Source organism: Delphinus delphis, chromosome 3, assembly GCF_949987515.2.
Source record: "Delphinus delphis chromosome 3, mDelDel1.2, whole genome shotgun sequence".
Lineage (NCBI taxonomy): Eukaryota > Metazoa > Chordata > Mammalia > Artiodactyla > Delphinidae > Delphinus > Delphinus delphis.
Genome location: NC_082685.1, coordinates 129,402,444 through 129,419,641, shown reverse-complemented (window position 1 = coordinate 129,419,641; position 17,198 = coordinate 129,402,444). Strand labels below are relative to the sequence as shown.

Here is a 17,198-nt window from a genome sequence, read left to right as displayed (position 1 = left end):
CAAATGTTGCATTCCACATACTCAGGAATTTCACAGTCTTCTCCATGCCCTTTGTCTTTTATTTTGCGATTCTGTTTGTTGAGCCCCTAATCTTAAACCAAAGGACAAAGGAGTATACACCAAACAGCAGAACAGCTCACCAGGGTGACACACAGCAGCATCTTCCCAGGCTTTGCAGGACCATAACTTTCCTCCCTCTTCTTGGGTTCCTAGTCCCTCAGTCACCTACATAACCAGAGGCAGTTACATAATACAAAAATGTTCCTCAATTGATAAAACACCTCATATCTAATTTCCATTATAAAAACTCCCAATGTAGGAAAAATGGTTGAACATCAGGCTCGAAATTAAATTTGGGCTTTTCACTTCAATCACTGGCTTCCTGCGGCCACATCTGTGATGTTTCTGCAAGGGGTCTATGGCCATAAAGACATTAGCCTTGCCCTTTCTAAACCAGCCTCTCCAGATTCACTTTCCCCTACCAATGGAGGAAAATGGTTACTGCACAATAAACAAAACCCAAAAATCTAGTAGAAAAGACCAGGTGTGTTTCCTTAAGGTATAGGCACCTCTCCACAGTGAGAATGATTTTGGAGGTTCGACTTAATGGGCCTGCGGCCATACCTCCAGGACAGCTCTTCATGTCCTATGGCTCATTGGGATATGGTTCCTTAAAGGAATGTCATCAACCGTGAAAACTAGCAGATTCCTGAGGAAGGTAGGAATACAAATCTATACTTTAAAAAGTCATCTTGTTCGGCTTCTATGGAATCCACCAAATCCATCCTAGATGAGGGGGTGAAAACTCTTACTTCCATGCTATCTAATTAAGACCATTAATCCCTTCCAGTACTAACATATCAGTCTGACCTTATTTGCGATTTTGACTAAATAGCTTACACAAGTTTTCTGATTAACTTATTCTAAGTTATTGTGAGGCCCTGGGAGAGTCAAACCTGGCTGCTAAGTGCTCTACCTGGATAATATAATCCATCCCCACAATATTTCAAGGAAGATTTCAATAGCCCCATTTCACAGATGAAGAAACCAAGGCTTAGGGAGGTTAAGTACCTTGCTCAAGAACATGTGCCTGGTAAAAGTGGAATCAGGATTCAAACCCAGATGCTCTGCTATAGCCGCACAAGGTTAACCACTACACCACACTGCCTTTCCTGTATAAGCCACAAGGACAAAGGGTAGAAAACATGATTGGTGATTTCTTGGCACCCTTATCACATCCCCTCAGCCCACTTCTGATTTCAGCCACATTTTGGCAGAAAGTTCCATGAATCTCAGGCCAATTTTCTGCTTTCCTGCCTCATGATTTCCTCTGAAAGTGCAGGAGCCCACTCAGCCCATGTTCAAGTTGGCTTGGAAGTCCTCAACCAATGGGCCATGGGGACCTGGAGAAATGCTTTCCAAAGGACAATCCTGGAGACACCCCATATGCTTCTCAGAACCCCAGTGTCATCAGGGCCCTTTGCCCACCGCAGCAGCCTTGATACCCTTTGCCTTTCTGCCACTCTCTCCCTGTTCTCTCATTCATTTCGCAAATAAACAACTTGCACCTGAGATCTTCTCACCAGCTTGCTTTTGGGGAATTAAGACATCCCGCCTTTGTGGTGTAATTAACTAGACAGTTTCTTATGGCTCCCTCCCAATCTTTTATTCAGTGACTTTTAAAATCACACACAAAATTTCAACAGTCTTCCAGTCAATTAAGCCTGAATTCATTAGCCCTGAATGAAGTCCATTAAGGCATATATTCTAGAAGGAGCTGCTGCTGTTGTAGGAACGTGGAGACACAACCATGGGACACATCCCCCATGTTACAATTTACTGGAGTGTGAACAGCTGAATATGCATTTCCACCTCGATTTTCAGAGAAATGGCTGTTTACCTGGGAAGGCTCATTCTACTCACTCATCTATACAGAAGGCATGGCATAATTTTGTATTAAATTATCCAAAAAGACAGTTCTGGTCCTCACATTATCATTTGCTGTCCTTTTATCCAATCCAGACAAGTCTTGAAGCATAATTGACAAGTTCTCTTCATCCAAGTAAAAAGTTTCTAAGGCCAATCCATTTCTAATTATGTGACCTTAAGGGCATACCTATGACCCTATGGGGGACAGTCCCCCCAGATCTCTGAGGGTATGTCTACAGAAGGAGTAGGGACAGGTTAAGAGACACAATGTTCACCTAGTCCAACGGTATGTTTTCACAGATGAGAAAAGTGAATTGCTCGGAGAGTTACTGGACTGTGCACCATACCCCCCAGCCATTAAGAACTGGGAGAACAGCCCAGGTCCCCGCACTGCACTGCCTTCTCCACAGAAAGCCAACTGGTGACAAAACCCAGCCCGAAAAAATCCTTCACAGTCCCTGTCTCCAGTTTCTCTAGAATCAATGTGGGATACTGCCTTGTGCAAATATTATAAAGACTCCCATCCTGCCTATACGAACAGTAATGAAAAAGCCACAGTCCCTCAGAAACATACCATGCAGTCAGCGGTATAATCGTTGTATGATAATCACAGGTTTGCAGTTTTAGAGCTGAAAGGTCTGGTGGATGGTTGTTCACTGTTAGGTGTCATTAAATTAGAAAAACTATGTATTTCTCATAATAACTAGCAAATTGGGTTTTCTTTTTTGCATTGCTCCAAATATTTTATTTTTCAAGAGAGCAATAGCAATAATACTAATTAAGATTTATTGTGCGATTACCATGCTAACTGCCTTAAATGTATCATATATTCCCTATGTTGTAGGTATAATTCTCATCCCCTTTAACCCTCATAGCTGCACCATAAACTCAGAGTAATAAATTAACATTCAAGAAAAATAACAGAATCTATATTTGCAATTCCTGACATAATAAGGCGTCGTTAAATATTGTTTAGAGTTCTGTGACAGTAATGTTACTTTGGTTTAAGACCTATTTTCAGCACACTGATCATTGTAGGGGAATGCTACTTCTTTGTTTGTTGTGGTAAAATACACATAACATAAAATTTACCATCTTAACAAATTTTAAATGTACAGTTCAGTAAAGTATATTCATACTGTGGTGCAACCCATTCCAGAACTTTTTCATCTTGCCAAACTGAAACTCTGTACCCACTAAACAACTCCCCATTTCCCCCTCCCCCAACCCCTGACAACCACCATTCTACTTTCTGTTTCTAGGACTCTGACCACTTTAGACACCTCAGATAAGTGGAATCATGCAGTATTTGTCTTTTTGTGGCTGGCTTGTTTCATGTACTGTCACATCCTCAAGGTTTATCCATGTTGTAGCATGTCAGGATTTCCTTCCTTTTTATGGCTAACATTCCGTTGTAAGTATATACCACACTTTGTTTATCCATTCACTGGTCACAGACACTTGGGTTGCTTCTACCTCTTGGCTACTGTGAATAATGTTGCTATGAATATGAGTGTACTAGCAAATTGCTCTTAAGTAAAATAAATTGGTTACATTCTGCAGTGTTCATTTCAGCTCATAGTCTTGCATTCACGTTCTCAAGAAAAACTAATCTCAGTCCGTCTTATCCAGTTATTTACACTTGGAATAATCTTAGCCTGTTGGCCAGTCATGACCAGGTGTAGCCATTCATCTCACAGCCCAGATGAAGAGGCAATCTGCCTAGGAGGAAACAGGTTCACAGAGGGCTGGCCTTGCAAAACTCATTTTATGAAGTGGTGATAAAGTTCTTTAGGGAGATAATATAAGCATAGTGATTATAAACACGGGTCTGGCCTCAGAATCCCAGCTCTAGCACTTACCAGCTGTGTGACCTCCAAAAAGTTACTTAATCTCTCTAAGCCTCTGTTCCTAATCTCTAAAACAGAAGCAGTGATAAAAATAGTACTTACATCCTAGGGTCATGGTAAGAAATAAATGAAATAATCCGTGTAAAGAATTTAGCGTAGCGTCTGACATACAGTAGCTCAAGAGTTGTCAGCCTTTATTCCATGGTTACAGGTCACCAATTCCAACCCCCTCATTAAAGATGAGGTCCAACAAGATAAAGCAGTGCACACTCCTGCCTTGATAGCCACAGAGCTCTGGATGGGCAGAGACCCCTTGTCTGACATGAAAGTGATCAGAGATTTACTCTTTTTAATCACAGAAGTTTGTTTTATTTCAAAACTTTGATCAAAAGAAAATACACCACTTAACCTAAGGTTGACCATTTTAAGTCCACGGGCTTAAAAATAAAAGCTAAGAAACAGGAACTGAAAATATTAAAAAATAAAATCTGAGCAAAACCAAGTAAACATCACAGACATCTTTCTGTTAAGAAAGCCCTTGACCTTGTAAGTGTGTCTTAAATCTTGTTTAAAACATATTTGGTTTTCTTTTGCTTTTGTATCAAATGTGGATCATCACAGCCATCGTGCAAAGACCACCACATTTTAAATAATGATCTATGCTTTTACTTGGCCTCTCCTCAGGCTGTACCTCAGCATTTCTGCCTTTGCAATTCTGACGGACTTAAGAGTTTAACACATTTGGGCAGTTCATTGGACGGCAGTCCAAGGCTTCAGGGCAACTAGGGGCCACTTTAGGATAGAATCAAAAACTTTTCCCTCAATCACCCTGCAGCTGAGCAGCTCCCAGCCCCAGAGAGGAGCCTTCTAGCTCCAGCATCCTCTCTAAATCCCTGGACCACAGCACTTTTCAAGCACATGGTGTGCTTCCTCTAGCAGTCCCAGACAACTTGAAGAACCTACATGGCCTTTCTTTGATCAGATTTACATCCCACGATATTCAGGGTTCATGGTGATAAGCAACACTAAAGACATCTTTCTTTCCCAGGCTACGCTGCTTTGCTCCCGTTCACTGGTGATACCCTCAGGCCAAGAATCACCCAGCACATAAGTGGTTAGCAACCCTTGCTGTGCATTAGAATCCCCTGCAGTGCTTTTTTGTAAAACCATGGATGCCTGGAGATCACCCTAGGTCATCTGAAACTGAACTTCTGAGGATAGAGTAGAGGGCTCAGCCGTTCTCAGGAGCTCTGCAGGTGGCTGTGATGGGTAGTGAGGTTGAGAACCTCTGCCCTAACCAAAACAGGAAGTCAGAGTGTAGCATCAGGCACCGTGCTCCAAGGTAGGCCCCACTCAAGCTGAAGGGCAGAATCTTTCAAGCCACACCACAGATTCCAATAAATGACCCCAATTCACCACTAAAGGGGAAGAGGTCCTTCCCCAGCTCATCTAGACATCAAACCAGGACAACTCATTTCTAGCTGGGGCTACTGAAGCCCTGATCCACACTCCAGCCAACTTCACACCCTGAGTGCTCATCTTATCCAGCCAAACTCTGCTTCCAGTCTGTCTGCAGTGACTACACCTGCACGACTAGACTCTACTGAAGAGTAAGAGAGAATCGTATTCAGTCACGGCTCATAGGAAATCTCAGGGGCCACCAGCAGCATTCTTTATAAGCAGCAGGACCAGTATACATGAAATGGTCAAGACCCAGAAAGTAGGCAGACCACTGAGCGGGGCATCACTAAAGAAAGATGAAGGAGGCAGACATGCTGAAGGTGTTCAGCAGCAAAACTGAAAGGAGAAGAACATACAGGAGGCCCATCCCAGTATAATCAGAGTGGCAGACAAAGAACCAAGGCAGAGACTGAATATAGAAGCAGGGTGGCATGGTGGGTACACAACTGGGCTCCGGTTATAAATTGCCTGGATCGAACCCTGGCTCTGATCCATGACTGGGGGCAAGCAAAAGAACAACAACAAAAATAAAATAAAACACTCTAGGGCTTCCCTGGTGGCGCAGTGGTTGAGAGTCTGCCTGCCGATGCAGGGGACATGGGTTCGTGCCCCGGTCCGGGAAGATCCCACATGCCACAGAGCGGCTGGGCCCGTGAGCCATGGCCGCTGAGCCTGCGCGTCCAGAGCCTGTGCTCCGCAACGGGAGAGGCCACAGCAGCGAGAGTCCCGCGTACCGCAAAAAAACAAACAAACAAGAAAAACACTCTAAGCCTCAGTTTTCTCATCTGCAAAATAGGAATAATATTACCTTTCTCATAGGGTTATTAAATACGATAGTGAGTATGAGGACCAGCACAATAGCTGGTGCTTAATCAAATGCTAGCAATATCATTATAAGAAAAAGAGGCAGATCCTAGGACCCAAGACAGAGGCTTAGGCAAAAGGAAATAAGACAAAAGGCCAGTTACAAATCAGAGCAGACCCTGCAGTAAAAAGAGAAGCCTTGTCACCACGATGGCAATAGACTAGAGCTCTCAGTTCTAGCTGCTTTGTAAAAACAGGGTTGGCTCCAGAGCCTTGGGCCAACTGGACAGCTGTGACCTTAGCTGCAAAGGTTAGAGGCCTGGAGGCGGGGGAACCAAGCTGACTGTTATGCCCATTGGCTTGCCACAGGTTCAAAGCTGAGGCCACTCGCTGGGACTCCTAGAGCCCACTTTCCTTTGAATCCATAGGTCCTTCCCAGTGTGGCCCTTACCTTCAGGAATTACTTTAAAAAACAAAAAACAAAACAAACAAACAAAAACTCCTAGTATTTTCTACCTCCAGCTGCAGGTTCCCATTCTTGCCCTGGCCAGGGGCCCCCCTCCTGTGCTACAGTCATTTTAGTTTCTCTAGCACCTCCCCTGCTTTGCTCAGTCTCCCTTCCAGCCTTCATTCTAGGCCCTTTAAACAGGCCCACGGAGTCCCCAGAGTCCAAAAGAAGGCTTTCTTCCCTACCCTTTCTCCCCACTCCCAACAAGTCCCACACCCTGCCCACCCCCAACCAGCCAGAGTCTTATTAGCTTCCAACTCCACCCTATAAAGCCTTCATTTAGGAATTCTCATACATATTTCCATGTTAATAACACCCACCATCTTCCCTGGAAAGTTCCCATTAGCTTTTCCTTAAGCACTCAAAATACAGTAAGACTTCACATTCATGTCTTAACACAGAAACCTCTGTCCTGCTGGCTCTTCAGTTCACTGTCATTAGGGGGAAGGGAAGCATTTGACAATACTCTGAAAACAAACCAAACCAGGAAGTGGATAAATGGGGACATTTTTCTTAACATGTTTACTTCTGACCTTCTCCCCTCCATCCCCCAAAGCTGACATACCCAGTACTCTGCTTCTCACTGCAGCACAGAGATATTTGGGGTCTGTCTCCAGCACAGACCAATAGATCTGTTCTCTTCTAGGGCAAAGCTTGAAGCTTTAATCTTGTCCAGCCGTTTCACAGATTCATTGTAGAGCAGTTACAGATCTGTGATAAGGGGAAGCAAGCAAGAGCGCCCACCTGGAGCCATCCGAGAGCATCAGTGTGGCTCAAGATCAATAGGCCCCCACGGTAGAAGGCCAAGAGGTAATTATCCTCCCTGCAGAAAGTACTCCTATCTGTGCCTGCAGGGTTCTATCTCCTGCTTATTTTCTGCACTCATGCACAGGAACTGGGGGAAAAAAAATTCAATAATGATACTGTGGTCAGCTGTACTCTCGGGTTAGGCAGTATTGGAAGAACATTCCCATTTTATAAAACTACCAAGTCTTAGAATATTTTCGGAGCTGAAGGAACCTCAGGAGTAATCTCTCCCACTTCTTCATTTTAGAGATGAAGAAACTGAGACCTTGAGAAGTAAATGGACCCACAAGGGTCACCAGAGCAGAAGAGGAAGCAGCTTCTCTCTTCCTGTGCTCTAGCCATTGCACCACACCATCCCACGGACAGCTTCATCTTGGCTATTCACAAAACGCATTTTTTAATGTAAATATATGACAGGGACTGAAAAACAACATGAGTGGATTTTTTTTCTTTGAAAAGTATTTATAATACCACAATGTTTTTACAAGAAATATACGTACCTGAATTGTCCTTAGAGAATGAGAAAGCACTAAGGATCAAAGAAGTCATTTGGTTGCAGAGAAGAAAAGGGGAAGAAAGTCATGGGTGTGTGTGTGGAAAAAACCAAGATGAGAGGTTTAAATAGTATTGAGATTGAATGCAGCATGAAGAAGGGAAGAACGGGGCTGAAAAAGAACATCCATGGAAGAAGGATATAGGAGATCAAGAGAGAAGAAAGACTCCAGAGAATCCTGAGGAAGTACTTTGAACTGTAAAGTGTGAGAATTCTTAATGTTACAGCTTTACAATACTGTGAGTAATGGAAAAGGACAATGGGGAAATGACCTCTGTTAAGCAGGTGATTTACATATTTTCTCATTCAATCCTCACAAAATACCATTATATCTATTTTACAGATGAGAAACTATGTCTCAGAGAAGTTAACTTACCTATGGTCACAAAACTAAAATGTAGTAAAGCCAAGATTTTATTCAGGGTTGACACCAAAATCCGTCTAACAATCTAGGTTATGGCTTCCTTTCCACTGGAAACTGTAACACAAGTTATAGTGCAGAGTTAGAATCTCATTGCTACATTTGAAAAGCGGCAACCACGTGTCATATTAATACATTTAACATTACAACCTGGAAATGCTCTATTCTACTAACTTTTACTTTGGGCCATAAGAATTATCTCCAAGCATTATAGGAAGTTGAAGCTGGGTTTTGGGCCAAAGAATGATCAATGCGAGAGGTCCTTTTATTACCTAAGTGATTAAAAAAAAAAATTGTATCAAGTGTTCATGTCCCCATTTCAAAGTAAAACAATGTGAGTCCTCACCTAGCAACCAAAATTTATGTTCCTAGCTCATTTCAATTCAGATTAGGTTTCAGAAATCCTAGTTCGTATTCAGTTTCCATTTCTTCATTCTTATGTATTTTTTAATTAAAGTGTGATATTTTCGACATAATTTAGCTCCAAAAGTTTTAATAGTTCCTCTATTAAGAATATACCATTAGGGCTTCCCTGGTGGCGCAGTGGTTGAGAGTCTGCCTGCCAATGCAGGGGACGCGGGTTCGTGCCCCGGTCCGGGAAGATCCCACATGCCGCGGAGCTGCTGGGCCCGTGAGCCATGGCCACTGAGCCTGCGCGTCCGGAGCCTGTGCTCCGCAACGGGAGAGACCACAGCAGTGAGAGACCCGCGTACCGCAAAAAAAAAAAAAAAAAAAAAAAAGAATATACCACTAGATAACCACATACTGCGAAAATGCCAAAGAACTGATTAAAAGTTCAGATTCCCTTGTTAATTTATGTTATTTCAATGATTGCATATATGATAACAATTTCTCTGGGAGGTATGTTTTGCTTTCTCTTATGATTACTACACAACTGGAAATTAATTTAATTTTCATGATCTCTTGTGCAGTTTCCTTTGTTCTACAGATCTTCTTCATCTCCCCCTCCCCAATATTTTAATATCAAAATAACTGAGCTGATATATATATATTTTTTTTTTTTTTTTTTTTTTGCGGAGCACAGGCTCAGCGGCCATGGCTCACGGGCCCAGCTGCTCCGAGGCATATGGGATCTTCCCAGAGTGGGGCACGAACCGGTGTCCCCTGCATCCGCAGGCAGACTCTCAACCACTGCGCCACCAGGGAAGCCCTATATTTTAAAGTCCTAATATAGAAGACTTTTAGCAGTTACAAGAAGTTGATTTTAATAGACACTGAGTTCAGCAGATTAATTATAATTTCAAATGACAGTGAAAAGTTGAGGAAGGAACTGAAGAGAACAAGAAGAATGTGAGAAAAAAGGAGTTTCCCCAGTAAGACAATTTTTTGTTAATTTTTAACCCAAAATTGAATCCACATTTTATTCATTTCCACATTAAATTATAAACACATTTTGAGGTGTTGTTTTTAGATGTTTTTTGTTTTGTTTTGTTTTGATGTTTTTAATTTGTCTAGTCTAACACACAACCTAAAAATTTTCCTTTAGGGTGTGACAATGCTTAAAAACAAAACGAAAACAAACCCTTTTTCCTGTTCTGTTTAAGGTGGGTGGATCAAAGAATGTCTGGGCAGATAAGAGAGCTTCAGACATTGGGCAACCCCAGTTACTGAGGAGAATAAAAAGGACGGTTCTTACAATCATGTCTATAAACAGTTTCTTGCTCAAAAAGGCAAGAGAATTCTCCAAACACTTGTTGGTAAATGTTCAATTCAGTTTGCTACATTTCACATCTTCACAGTCTTCAAAGGCTACAAATTTGAAACATTATTGGGTAGGAAGGTTTTGAAACTCAAGTTCCATTTATTCTTGGCCAAGTTCAATAGTCTGGTTCCTGGGATGGGGACCAGGGAGGGACAAACAGAAATAGTTTCTGATGATTTCCTCATACTCAAGCTCCCCAGAGGAGTCAAAAATGTTTGTTGTTGTTTTATTTTGTTTTAAGTATGAGTCTAAAATACAACTGAGAAAAGTGTTTTACTTTGTTTTGTGTTTCAGCAGCCAAGACCCAAGGTGCTCTGATTCTGTAGATTGAGTCCCACTTTCCTTCTTGGGTAACTTCTGTTTGGTTGGTTGGTTCGTTGGTTGGTTTTTATTCTGGGCACACTGATGCTTTGAAAGAAATTTGAGACTTGTTAGAAAGAAGAAAAGAAAGAAGAGATTTTGAGTAGGTGAATTAGTTATCTATTGCTGTATAACAAATTACCCCTCCCCAAAACTACCAGCTTAAAGTAACAAACATGTATTATCTCAACTAGTTTCTGAGGTAGAAGAATGGAGAAGCAGCTTACTTGGGGGTTCTGGCTCAGAGTCGCTCATGAAGTTACAGTCAAGCTGTCAGCCAGGGCTGTAGTCACTGAAGGCTCAGGATCCATTTCAAGGACACACACATGGCTGTTGACAGGCCTCAGTTTCTTGTTGGCTGTTGGCTGGAAACTTCATTTCCTAATCATGTGGGCCTCTCCATAAGGCTGCTCACAAGGCTTGCTTCCCCCAGAGTAAGGGATCTAAGAGATAGAAAGAGAGAGACCGACGACAAACAGATGCAACATGCCCATGATGGAAGTACAGCCTCTTAGAACCTAATCTCAGAAGTGACATTCCTTCACTTCTGCTGTTCCTTACTGTTCACACAGAACACCCTGGCACATGGTAGCAGGGGCTTGCATGAAGCCACAAATACCAGGAGATGGGGATTGTTGGGGGCCATCTTGGAGGCTGACTATCATAGAAGGCAACTAGCAAATCTGCCAAACTTTGACCCCTTTTTTTTTTTGCCATGCAGCGTGGCTTGTGGGATCTTAGCTCCCCAGCCAAGGATCGAACCCGGGCCCTCAGCAGTGAGAGTGCAGAGACTTAACCACTGGTCCGCCAGGGAATTCCCAAGCCCTTAATTTATATTTCATATACCATTATTGAGACTTCACACAGCCACAGAACCTGGGACACTCAACAAATATTTATGGAATGAGTGAGTTGAGAAACGTACATTTCAAGCTACTGTGCTGTGCTGCTATCTTCCGGCCAGCAACTGGCATCGTAACCATTTTATTAGGACTTCGGCATTTCTTTCTGCAAATATTTCACGGGAGTGATTTTCAAATGATGCTCCAAGGGGTCCCAGGTGGAGCCCCTGGAAGGTAACCCCTCAACCCTTCTTGGTTCAGTCAGAGCAACTCCCCTGACATCTATTTTTACATGTTGGATTTCCTTTGAAAAACAATTCTTCAGCTAAAAAAGGGGGGGGGAGTTAAACTAAACCCTTCTTATGCATTTTACCTATGTTATTTTAAATAAAAATATTAGAAAATGGATAAATGAAAATGTAGATAGTGCTGAAAAGTATTGTCCTCTAAATTTAGAAATCCTCAGGGAAGCCCAAAGCAGTAAATCTTTAATGTCAATTCAGACATTAGGCTTAAGCTGGTTGACTTTGGATTCAATTATACAAAACATACACATGGAGGTGTGCACACACAAAAGACAGGGAAAAATATATGCAAAAATCTAGAAGTATGCAATTGAAGATTATGTCTTAAAATAAGGTAAAATTAAATTTTTTATATTTTTTCCAGCTCTTGAGGAGGGAGGACATTCTCAGAATATATGAGCCTATCTTTTGACTTTTGTGTCAGACTTTCCTATTAGTTTTGGGGGACAAAGTACACGGAGAGGTAGAATCTTGTCTGTGTGCTCCTAAATTTTGCTGGATTTATCATCCCATGTTTAAAATTCCCCATATTTCCACGGCTAGCCAGACTCTAATCAAATACTACAAGTGTTTCGAGGGACCCTTTAAAGCCATTGGGCCTTAACCTCACCTTAAGCCAAACAGAATATTTGGATTTCTATCAAAGTAGCCTTTCTTCACCCAAGTTCTCAGAAATCACAAGCCTCTCAAGTATCTTCTAAATGAGCTCTGTTTTGTGTGTTTTACTTCGCATAAGGCAAAGGTCATTTGCTTTACCATTAGCTCCATGTCTCAGTTGATTGTAAAGTCCTCAAATAACTACACATTGACTATAAAATGTCATTAAGGTATATCATATCCTCTTAAAAATTCCCATAGAAAGGAACAAGGAAAAAATTAATGAATTAGCCTCCACTTATAAGGAAAACAAAGAGCTTAACTATTGAATTACACTACCTAAAATTGAATGTTTGGGGATTGAATTGTGTCCCCAAAACGATATGTTGAAGTCCAAACCCACACTATCTCAGGATGTGACCTTATTTGGAAATAGGGTTATTGCAGATGTAAAGATGAGGTCATGATGGAGTAGGGTGGGCACCTAATCCAATGTGACTGGTGTCCTTAGAAGAAAAGAACCATGTGAAGCCTGGGAGAATACCATGTGAAGACGGAAGGTTGGAGTTTGCATCTACAAGCCAAGGAATGAATGCCTGGGGCTACTAGAATCTAAGAGAGCAACGAACAGATTCTCCCTCAGAGCCCTCAGAAGAAACCAGGCCTTCCCACACCTTGATTTTAAGCTTCTAGCCTCCAGAACTGTGAGAAAAATCAGTTCTGTTGATTAAGTTACTCAGGTTATAGTACTTTGTTTGCAACCCTAGCAAACCAATACAGTGAATTCATGTCTTACAGCTCTAGTCCAGTTCCCACAATGCCTTTAGGAAAATTAACTCCCGGACTGCTCTGGGCAGACCACTGAAAGCTTCTATGCCTCTCCATTGTCCTCAGCAGGGCTCACAGGCTGCTGCCTGCCTTGCAGACAGGTTTTATTTTTGCCTATTTATTTTTTAAAAAGTTTATTTTGACTCCAATGATAAAGTTGAGAGATTTCCCATCAAAATCTGGATTCCAATTTCTCTTGAAAAATCAGAAAATCTGGCAGGAAACTCAAACTCAATAGGATTCTAGTCCTTTCTGCATCTTATCTGCCTGGAGGTATAGTTATTTATATACCTGCTTTACCCTCTTCCAAACTTAGTCTCACCTATCTATTCATCCCCTACCACTGTGGTTGTCAAACTTCAGCAGGCATCAGAATCACCTGGAAGTCTTGTTAAAACCCAGCTCGCTGGGCCCTACCCCAGAGTTTCTGATGCAGCAGGTTTGGGGGTGAGGCCCATGATTTGCATTTCTAGGATTTCCCAGATGACACTGCAGCTGCTGGTCTGAGGACAACACTTTGAGAACCACTGCCTTATAACACGATGTTGGTCTTGCACATAAAATGGGCTCAATAAATTGCTGAATTATTATAGTTGTTGCATAGTGATTAAGAGCACACAAATACCATTTGCAGCTTCCAATTTCATCACTCACTATGACTTTGCACAGGTTACTTAATTTCCTTGTACCTCTAGATCCTTGCTTGTTTAATTAGAAAAATAAGAGCACCTGTGTACTTCAAAGGGCTGTTATCAATATTAAATGAGATGATACAGGTAAAATACTGCAGCTGATCATCCGTGCTCAGCAGACATTAGCTGTTATTACTATTTATTAATTCTCTCCTTCCCCTAGTCTATAAGTTTGAAGCCAGTCTCCCTCTCATTTTCCTTTATATAACCACCCCCTGGACCCGCACCGATATCTAAAGCTGTGCCTCACCCAAAACAGGCACTGAATAAACATTTCCTGAATGAATAAATGAAGAAACTTAACATACACTCAAATTCCGTGGGTTGAACATATCAGTTAGGACAACCAAGCTGAGTCGACACTCTTCTAGAGCCCTTATAGTTGCAACACAAAGCTGAATTAAAATGGGTATTCCTAAATTAAAGTGTAAACTCAGAGATGATTGGCAAATGTAATAATTCCCCAAAGGGGCATTAACAGCTAGCTTTTTTGCACACGACCTCGGTGTCAGGCACTATTCTCTGTCCTCTGGGCTTACTCACCCCTCAAATCAGCCCTCGTTAACGTTAAACCTCAGGTTGATATATCAGTTAGCAATTGCATTTGGCTACTTGTGACAGAGACACCAAAAATAATGACCCAAACACACAAAGGAATTTTCTCTCATAAGGAAAAACCAGAGGAGGCAGGTCAGGGCTGGTGTGACAACTCAGCAAAAGCTTCAGGGACCGAGGCACCTTCTCTCTTCCTGTACCTCACCTCAACCCTCAGCTGTGTCTTCAAGGTCACCTGGTAGTCCAGCATCGCTAATTGGGGCGCCAGCCTCATATCAGCTTTCCAGTCAGCAGGGAGACAGGAAGGGCAAAAGCGCCCGCCCTCCCTTTGCAGAAGGCTTCCTGGAAGTTCCACAGAATACTCTGCCCACATCCAGTCAGCCCAAACCTGGTCACACGGCCACACCTACCTCAGGGGAAACTCGATCTCTGAGCTGAACACGTTGCTGCCCTGCGAAAGCCAGTTTCTGTTAGTAAGGAGAGAGGGAGAGCCCATCTAGAGCATTCACCATGTCTGCAACAGCTAATACAAGTTCACACACGTAAACAAACACATACAGACATGCAGTCTTCATCCTGGGCTCCCACTGAAGAGCAAATCCCACGTTTGAAACACGTTTCAAATTTGTTAAGTAAGCTACCGTGAGTGTAGGTTTCACTCACACATTTTTGCTATCACCTTTTTGATGAGGCAAGACAAGAACCTTGACCATATCTCAGCCTTGGGGAAAGCAGCTGGCTCCCCAGCAGTGCCACGGGCTGTGTGTATGAGGAGTGTGAATTTGGATCACACACACTGTGATGATGCTGGCAGTGGGGATAAAAATAAGTGCCTCCCAACACCCTCTGCATTGTGATTACAGTATCCAAACCTTGAGCCCGAGGGTGCTGAAAGCAAACAGCAGGAGAATGAACACACTGTAATGCCTCCTTCAAGGAAAGCTGATAGGATCTGAAAAAACAGGAGACATCACTTAGTAGGAAACTCTCCCTTTCCCTCTCTCTCTCTCTCGCTCTCTCTCTCTCTGTCTCCCTTTTCCCCCCTCCCCCTTCCCACTATCTAAAATGTATCAGGGTTGTAGTGTTAATTAACTTTGCGACTTAAAGTGTAAAGCACCCCTATGCAAACCACCAAAGAGCACCTCCTCCATTGAAACCCTCTAAGCCATCAGCTAACCTGGATTTGCAATTTCTCCGTGATTGAGCCTTGCAAGGCAGACAAAAACTCCTTTATAAAAAAGCTCGGAAAGAAGTGAACTCTGAAACGATAGGGTCTCTGTGTTCTTTGTGTAGGTAGGCAATTTCCCAGCAAGGTTTCGGGTTTTGCAGTTAGCTTTTGTAATTACAATAAAAGAGAGATAGTAACCTTTACAGTGAGTGGCAGTAGCACCCTAACACTAGGCTGTGTGAAAACAGATCACATTACCTAGAGCCTCACATTGCAGCGGGGGGGGGGGCGTTATTGTATAAAAATGGGTTCTGTTGTAGGCATCCAGGTAGCCTTTCTTTATCAAGGCAGGCCATTGCACCTGTGTGAGGCGGATTTTTTTTTTCAGTAAGGGAAAATCTCTCCTCCCAGCAATTCAATTGATATTGAAAGTCACTTGCTAAGTGGATTTGTCGGGGAGTTGTGTGGGGGGATGGACAGAGAGGAGGAAATCTTGCAGGTGGGAGGGGAAGCATCCACAAGCTAAGTAAACTACTAGGTGAACAACCTCAGGGGTGAGACTGCTCTGGGATTCCTTTGGTTGCTGTATGTGGCTACCCTGACTAACAGAGTTTGGAAGCTGCTGGTCATCATCACTTTTGCTTTCCTGTGATGAGAATGAATGCTATTAAACTAAGAACTGTTTTCACTTTTGAAGACTTTCTTTTAACATAGTTCATGGAACATGAGTGTTGCATAAAATTATATCCTACCTAATAAATACCAACGTTAAAAGTTACATTTTCACATAGAAAATTGTCCTTCGTGCTGAGCTTCTGCTAGTAGAAGAATTTAAAGAGAGTGTCTCTTATCTATCGATGTTAATGGGCCTTCACATCACCATGGACGGATTGGAACTGTGTGCAAGAAGGCACGGATCGTGATAATTCAGTGCCGGTAAAGGCTGCTCAATTCACAGAAGATGTGTACTGAGGAAAGCAGTCATGCAGTCAGTAAATATTTATTGAGTTAGGAGCTTTAACGGGATATTGTCAGAGCTTAAAAGAGGGTGTGTATGCATGTGAAATGGTCTAAGACTAATAAATTTACAAGAGCAAAACCAAACTGGAACAAATTGGGAAGTGCTGAGGAGTTGCAGAAGGGAGCGTGGTAAGGTGAGGCCAGCCCAGGAAGGCGGTTTGGGACCAGGCTAACTCTGAATCGGAAGTTTAGGGCTCGTGGCCCCAGGTCCCTGCATAACATGTAAATCCCTGCTGGACCCAGCCAGCCATTCACTGAGGGCAAGAACCCATCAAGGACATTTTAAGCATGTATATGTGTCCTATTCTATTTTCCAGGCTTCCTAGAGAAGGAAAGGTATGTACCTCAGAGGTCAAAAGTGACCCAAAATAGTCTTGTGTTTGGCCTGCAATTTTTTTTTTTTGAGCTAGCATTTAAAAATCAATGGAGAGGGCTTCCGTGGTGGCGCAGTGGTTGAGAATCCGCCTGCCAACACAGGGGACATGGGTTCGAGCCCTGGTCCGGGAAGATCCCACATGCCGCGGAGCAACTAAGCCCGTGCGCCACAACTACTGAGTCTGCGCTCTAGAGCCGGTGAGCCACAACTACTGAGTCCATGTGCCACAACTACTGAGCCTGCGTGCTGTAACTACTGAAGCCCACATGCCTAGAGCCCGTGCTCCGCAACGAGAGGCCACTGCAACGAGAAGCCCGCGCACCACAATGAAGAGTAGCCCACACTTGCCGCAACTAGAGAAAACCGGCACGCAGCAACACCCAACGCAGCCAAAAACAA

General features: G+C 42.9%; 1 long non-coding RNA gene across 1 annotated transcript; it reads right to left on the bottom strand.

The window, feature by feature from the left end:
* Positions 1 to 10,285: 10,285 nt before the first annotated feature.
* Positions 10,286 to 14,527, bottom strand: LOC132422230 (uncharacterized). Its single transcript, XR_009518836.1, has 3 exons — positions 14,441 to 14,527; positions 10,644 to 10,859; positions 10,286 to 10,464 (listed from the first exon to the last, which is right to left on the bottom strand). It is a non-coding gene; the product is annotated as an uncharacterized lncRNA (long non-coding RNA).
* Between the last annotated feature and the right edge of the window lie 2,671 nt (positions 14,528 to 17,198).